At 45.8% G+C, this 7,570-nt stretch overlaps 1 long non-coding RNA gene and 1 pseudogene across 1 annotated transcript; one reads left to right on the top strand and one right to left on the bottom strand.

Moving 5' to 3' along the window:
- Positions 1-1,653: 1,653 nt before the first annotated feature.
- LOC140634784 (uncharacterized) lies at positions 1,654-7,546 on the bottom strand. Its single transcript, XR_012032166.1, has 3 exons — positions 7,138-7,546; positions 2,149-2,191; positions 1,654-1,758 (listed from the first exon to the last, which is right to left on the bottom strand). It is a non-coding gene; the product is annotated as an uncharacterized lncRNA (long non-coding RNA).
- LOC140634783 (dnaJ homolog subfamily A member 1 pseudogene) lies at positions 3,817-5,017 on the top strand (annotated as a pseudogene).
- Positions 7,547-7,570: the final 24 nt, after the last annotated feature.

Genomic DNA, 7,570 nt, shown 5'->3' with positions numbered 1-7,570 from the left:
GAATGACCGAATCTTTGCATTGGTCTGCTGTCCAGTTGCTCTCGCTGACTCAAAACAGAACTAACAGAAGACAGGCAGATACAGATATTGAAAAAAAAAATTCGAATTTAGAATGTAGCATTCTAGGTGATGTTTGCACATTGGCCCATATAGGTATGTATGTGCCTATATGGATGCATGTAGTGTCTCTTATATTTGTTACAAGGAGTTGGCTCATGTGGTTATGCCATCATGGGGGCCAAGTCCCAAGATCTTCAGTGGGCAAGCTCAAAACCCACAAGAGTGGGCTCAGTAGTCAATACTCGATAGTATAGAGTTGACTCTTAAGTAACGCAGGTTGGAACTGCACGGGTTCACGTACATATGGATTTTTTTTCCAATAAATACAGTATCCTACTGTAAATGCATTTTCTCTTCCTGATAATTCTCTTAGTAACATTTTCTTTTCTATAGCTTACTTTGTTGTGAGAATATAGTCTATAACATACAAGATGCGTGTTGACTGTTAAAATTTGGGTTGACAAAATGTGTCTCCTGGTAAACAGTAGGCTATTAATAGTTAAGTTTTGGGGAATCAAAAGTCATACATGAGTTTTCGCCTGTGTAGGAGGCCAGTGTCCCCTTTGTTATTCAAGGGTCAAATGTAGTTCCAGTCTGAAGCCAGCAGGCTTAAGCTCTGGGGGGATCCTATGTTTCAGCTTGAGTTTGAAGAAATGGAAAAACCTATGTTGCAGCTCTAGAGTGGTCAGGCAGGAGGAGCTTTCTCCTACTTGCAAGAGATCAGCCTTTTTTTGTTCTTTTCAGGTCTTCCCATCTGAATGCTTCAGATGAGGCCCATCTGCACTGGGAAAAGCCGTCTGTTTTACTCAGTCCACCAATTCAAAGGTTAACCTTGCCCCAGAAACATCCTACCCAGAATAAGACTCAACCAAACGCCTGGACACCCTGTGGCCCAATCATATTGACACATACAAGCATCACATCCACAGTGTTCCCGACAAATGCTTTGATGAACAGGGGCTATGAATCTTCCTTCTGGTCTCATTCTTCTGAATTTCCCTTCTTGGAGAGGAAGGTGACCATGGGAAGATAGAGAGGGAACCATGCCATCTTCATTTGACATCCTGGCCCCAGAAGAGATCCAGCAGAGACTATCTTATCCTCCTTCGGGCCTGTGCCTGAAAAAGTCCTATACTGAATGGGTGCCTGGAGTAGATGGTCAAGACTTTTCTAACTCTCGGATTCTAAGTCCCTGGTCTTTCTGGACTCCTTTATTTTATGACAGTGAAGGATGAAGGGAGCTACAGACCTCAGTGAGGGTGAGACATAGTTTGGGCCATTCAACTTCTTCCCCGAATTAATAGGGTATTTCCTTTAGGGTCCAGGAGAGTGTAGTACATAAGATCACAGCCCATGTCCTCAGTCAGAGAGGAGGTCAAATGTCAGCTCTGCCAACCACCAAGTATGTGACCTGGGGCAAACCAGTTCCTTATCTTTTGTAAGACTCAAGGGATTGCTGCAAAGATAAATCAGTAAGTTAATGTATAAACAGCACTTCTGGGCGTGCCTGCCACGTGGTCAGCATCCAGTAAGTGGTTATCCTTCGGGTTAGGACAGAAAGCAAACCCATTTCACCCACCTCTTTGCAGTCCTCATCCAGTCCTCCGGCCAGGAGGTCGTTTGTCGCCACCTCGTGGGCATTGGTCACACTACGTCACCCACCCAAAGGCAATAGACACCAGCGCGCACAAACTCAGCCTAAACGTGAAGAAAAAGTCAGGGAAAAGCTTAGGTGCCAGTGAAAGGACCACCTTCACCTCCTGAAGGTTGGCTTTTAGCCCCCTGCTGCTGGGCCGCAAGAACTGCCCCCACAAGAAAGCACTGGTGCAGGTGCACGGAGATGCATGGGGTTTTTTGATTACAAATTGGAAAGTTCATTTTGTTATTTTCTTAAGAGTCTATTTATAAGATTAGTAAAACATACAGAAAGGTGGGTCGAGAGATAAGCATGTGTTCTGATTAAATGGAGCTCAGGCCAGGGGAGTGTGGAAAGAAAAACTTGAGTGACTCTGATTGTCGGGAGCCCCACACAAGGGTTTTCAATAAAATCCAGGCTAAGCTGCCTTAGGCACCGTGTGTTGAACTCACCCCTGCTTCCTTTTCTTCCGTCTCCAAAATCCCACAGAGACATCTTTGGGGGGAGGGTGGGGAGGAGAAAAAAAAAAAAAAGATGGTTAGACAGTCTCTTTCCATTTCCCCAAGTGTCAAAGTAAAGTCCAACAGGAAGCAATTAACAGATGTCTGCCCAGCAGAGAGTGTGGGAGTTCCAGGCAGAAAGGAGAGCAAGCATCTCTTAGCATATCACAGGGTGGCCCCATTTACTCCCCATTACCCAGCTAAAAATAACCTCTCCGTTTTTTCAGCTTTCTGTCTTTATTAGCATCAGTCCCAACAAGTTAGCTCTTTCCCTCTTGAAAGCTTCCTTAAACAAGCGGCAGGAGAGCAAACTAAATTCAGACTCTGTCCGGGGGCAGATTTCCCCAGGGAAACTTCAGCCTCTCCTTGGAATTGGAGGTACAGGGGAGCTACTACCAAATATCCCCAGCCGTGGACTCCAGACCCCACCAGTTTCCACCATCCTGGAGCGAGGACTACAACCCGACTGTCCCTTAGGGGATGAGATTCTGTGTGGTTTTATGGCAAGATCTTATTTGTGACATTAAATGAGCAAATCATAAAGCATCTAAAATGATTCATTTCTCACTGGGGCTGTCAGCGAGCTGTCACCAGCTGACAGTTCTGTCATAAGTGTCATTTATAATGTCACAAGTCTATTTCCCATCAATGTCATTAAACAATTATACTTGGTTTAGAAGAAAGAAAGGGGGGAGGGCAGAAGGGCTCATGGAAAGCCATGTGTGATGCTTAAGCAATTATATACTTTGCCATTCTTGGGTGGTAATCCCTGCCAACAATTAAATCTTACTTGATTTGTTCATTTAGGCAAATTATCAATTATTTGGAGGCGTCAGCCCGGGTAATTTTTCCTCTCTGCTGGCAGCAGCCACCATGCCCCTCCAGGATGGATAGCAACAGGATGCAGACGCAGCTTTGATAATTAGGCCACTGAGCACCATGGCCCGCAGCTCTGCTCCCCCTCCCTGTGTCCTCACTGGTGTGTGTCCTTTGTCAGGGCTTGGCCTATGGGTGAGACCACCAATCCTGGGAGCTGTGTAAATAAAGATCACTCTTCCAATAAGTACGGGCTTTTTTCCCTCTCCTTGCAAAATTTTGGTAAATGTGACCAAAATTATGCTTTGCAGCTATGAGATTATGTAGCTATGCCCTCCTGTCCTCTCTTCCATTTATTTTCCACAGTACGTGGGCCACCGTGTTAAACTCCCACTCAGGTCCTCAGGCATCTACTGTGTGTCTGTGAGAGTGGGGTCTGCCTCAGTGACTACGTTCACTAGAATGGCCATACAGATGATCCTTTCTGATTACTGTGTGAAGCAGCAGAAACCCATGAGCAAGCCTATGGAGCAGGGAGGGGTGGTGAGGTTATGAGACCAGAGCGTGAAAGGATGAAAAGGAGAAAGACCGAAGGGCACCCTGAAATTCCATAAAGGGATTCCCTCCTGGAATGGGGTGTCTGGGGTCTGGCCTGGCAATGGCAAGTTCCTTTCGAGAGCAACCAGAGGGAACTTTCCAGAACGCTCGAGATGCGGAGGGGTGGCAGCTGCCCAAGCTGAGCCCAGCAATGCGCTCCTTCCTGCTCCCCCACACCAGCCTCAGCCCTCTCACCGGCTATAGAAAATGGTGAAAGAAACCACTTACTATGATGTTTTGGGGGTCAAACTCAATGCCACCCAGGAGGAATTGGAAAAGGCTTACAGGAAACTGGCCTTGAAGTACCACCCTGATAAGAATCCAAATGAAGGAGAGAAGTTTAAACAGATTTCTCAAGCTTATGAAGTGCTCTCTGATGCAAAGAAAAGGGAATTCTATGACAAAGGAGGAGAACAGGCAATTAAAGAAGGTGGAACTGGGGGTGGTTTTGGCTCCCCCATGGACATCTTTGATATGTTTTTTGGAGGACGAGGAAGGATGCAGAGAGAAAGGAGAGGTAAAAATGTTGTACATCAGCTCTCAGTAACCTTAGAAGATTTATTTAATGGTGCAACAAAAAAACTAGCTCTGCAAAAAAAATGTGATTTGAGATTAATGTGAAGGCGGAGGTGGTAAGAAAGGAGCAGTTGAATGTTGTCCCAATTGCCGAGGTACTAAAATGCAAATAAGAATTCATCAGATAGGACCTGGAATGGTTCAGCAAATTCAATCTGTGTGCATGGAGTGCCAGGGCCATGGGGAACGGATCAGTCCTAAAGAGAGATGTAAAAGCTGCAGCAGAAGGAAGATAGTTGGAGAGAAGAAGATTCTAGAAGCGCATATTGAGAAAGGCATGAAAGATGGCCAGAAAATAACATTCCATGGTGAGGGAGACCAAGAACCGGGACTGGAACCAGGAGCTATTATCACTGTTCTAGATCAGAAGGACCATGCTGTTTTGACTCGACGAGGCGAAGATCTCTTCATGTGTATGGATATACAGCTGCTTGAAGCCCTGTGTGGCTTTCAAAAGCCAATATCTACTCTTGACAACCGAACCATCGTCATCACCTCTCATCCACATCAGATCGTCAAACATGGGGATATCAAGTGTGTGCTAAACGAAGGCATGCCAATTAATCATAGACCATGCGAGAAGAGTCACCTAATCATCGAATTTAAGGTAAACTTCCCTGAGAATGGCTTTCTCTCTCCTGATAAACTTTCTTTGCTGGAAAAACTCCTACCTGAGAGGAAGGAAGTAGAAGAGACTGATGAAATGGACCAGGTGGAACTGGTGGACTTTGATCCCAATCAGGAAAGATGGCGCCATTACAATGGGAAGCACATGAAGATGATGAACATCATCCTGGTGTTGGGGGGGGGGGTTCAGTGTCAGACCTCGTAATGGGGCCAGAGAGTAACACTGCTGCTGGCATTTGATATGCAGTAGTGAATGAGCAAAGGACTATAATAATAGCTCCCTACTTGCTATTGTTTTTGTTTCAATATTCAACTATAGTAGTGTTTTAAAAGTTAAAAATAAATAAATAAATACGAGCAACCAGAAGTAGGCCAGAAAGGCCCTGAACGAGTTTGTACCAAATGTGGTCTGGGCAGTTGTCACAGAAGCCTAGAGTCCCCATATAGATCTGACCTATTTCTAGATTCTAGCACCTGGTGCATGACGGCTCTTGGTTCAAAGTTTTATGATTTTGGCTTTTTTAGAGCATCTGGGGTGGACATCTGTTTTGGTTTGCTTGTTGGCTTGTTTCCTGCCAGCACTTTCCTCTTAGGTAAAGAAGACCCCTATTTTCTCAGCAGGACCATTCCTTGCCCCCTCCTGGACTGTGTATGTTAGCTGGAGCTGACCAACAACTGATCGGTGAGAGCATCCTGTCTCCCAGGTCACAGTAATTATTCCAGACAGAAAAGATGAGCAAAATTGATCCAAGGAGAGCCTATCCTCAATCTCTGCTGGTATTGACAAGATGGAGCTTGAGTCTGGAAATGCTGGAGGGCTGCCACTATGAGGGGAAAATGTGCCTGACAATGAAGGCAGCTCAGAGAAGGGCAGAGAGACACACCAGGTGTGATGGGGCATCTGGTCCAGTGTGCCCGAAGCTAGTGTACCCTTGGACATTTTAACTGGATTGACCCATACACTTCCTTTTCACCGAAGCTTGGACACAGTAGATTTCTATTACCTGCAACCAAGAGAATCCTAATTGATCCAGTTTGTGGTTTCTCCAGTTTTTCCCTTTTGTGTTGACAACCAGTTTGCCCGTGAGCCTATTTCTATCTCCCGTTACTGACGTGAAGGTTTCCATTTTGTTCCTTGGTTGTAGCTTCACTGGGTTGGATAAACCGCCCAAATCCTCTTGGCATCTCCACCGATTGACCCAATGGCAGAAGAAGCTTCAACGTGCAGGACTGACGTCCAGTTGGCTGTCTGAAACCCCATCCTGGCATTTAGAAACTCTCTCATGGCTGGCTGGATCAAAGCCAGCTCTTTGAATGTAACTAAGTGTGGCTGAGACACATGTAAGGATCACTCGAATGTCCCTTTCCAATCTTAGCATAAGTAAATGAGGAGAGGAGGAAGGAGGAAAGGAAGTGGTGGAGCAGGGGGCATGGCCTCAGTTACCCCCTGAAGCATTGCTCAGCTTGAATTGCCTGTGCTCCTAAGTTCCCCGTCTTCTCAAACGTTCTCTCCCTGCTTAGCCCTGTGCATTGAACGTCAGCTTCCGACCCTGCACACTTCTCTCCTTCTCCTGCTATCTAGCCTCATGTCGCCCCCTTTGTTACCACTGCCACCGCCACACTGCCTCCGGCTCCAGAGAGTGCCCAGCCCTTAGCAGAGAATATTTATAAAATTGCCCATTGCTATTTAACAGAGGGAGGATTGCTACATGGGCAAATGGAAAGATACACACCCAGTGGTGGAGAGGGTTATTCATCACACCTGGCATGGCATTGGGACAGGGTCTATTGGCTGCCAAAGAGAAGTCTGGCAAAAAATGGAAAATTGAGTCCATCAGGGGCCAGCTTTGTCCACAACACCACTCCTGCCAATGATGTCCTGCTGAATTGACAGGCTTTCTGGATGAATCAATTGGTTCTTTTGTCATCTGGTTGACTCAGAAACAGTTCCCCTTGAGCTCTTTAGTCCAATCTTGCAAAAGATAAATACACACTGACCTGAAAGAACAGTAGCGTAGGATAAATGTGTGATGTCTCGTTGCGTTTTGCAAGCAGAATCAAATTTGGAAGGAGTCAGAGAAAGAAAGATGGGGGTGGAGAGAAAGAAGACGGAAAGGGAGGGGTAGAGAGAGAGTGAGAGAGGATGGCATCTGACCCAGCTCCACCTGGACCACCCAGCTGTGCTGTGCGGGAAGTCCAGGCTTGCCATGCTCCAGCATCTGTGGTTGGGGCCCAGGTGTTTCTGGAACACTGAAGTGATTCTGTGGTTGCTATCAAAACTAATGCCAAGAAAAGAAATATAAATTACATTTAAAAGAAATCTACCTTTTATCTTTTAACCTTAGGCCTTCCCCAGCCATGCAGAAAAATCAATCTTGGCTAATCCACTGACCAAGATAAAGAAAAAGGGAAAAGAACAGACGAGAACCTTGCATTAAACAGCTGCTTGATGCTTAAAGAGGTATCAGAGGGATGTTGATTGGAGAGCTCACCAGCAAGAGGGGGCCAGGCTCAAGAGGCTAAAAGTAGGAACTCTTATTGGTATTCCATGACTGGTCATTAGCCAGGAAGACAAAGGACACAGTTATATCACATTTTAGCTTACAGATTCTAAATCAGCAGCAAAGCATGGCTTTGCTGGGGCCCTGCTTTCTTAGTATCTCTTTGTTGAGAGCTAGAAAAAAAAAAAAAAAGGAACAAGTCCTATCCTGGGTAGAGTATAGCCAACTATATGACCATTACATAAGCATTAGCTAGA

This window comes from Canis lupus, chromosome 6 (assembly GCF_048164855.1).
Source record: "Canis lupus baileyi chromosome 6, mCanLup2.hap1, whole genome shotgun sequence".
Taxonomy (NCBI): Eukaryota; Metazoa; Chordata; class Mammalia; order Carnivora; family Canidae; genus Canis; species Canis lupus.
Note: the sequence above shows the minus strand (reverse complement) of the source record. Positions and strands in the feature narration are given on the sequence as shown.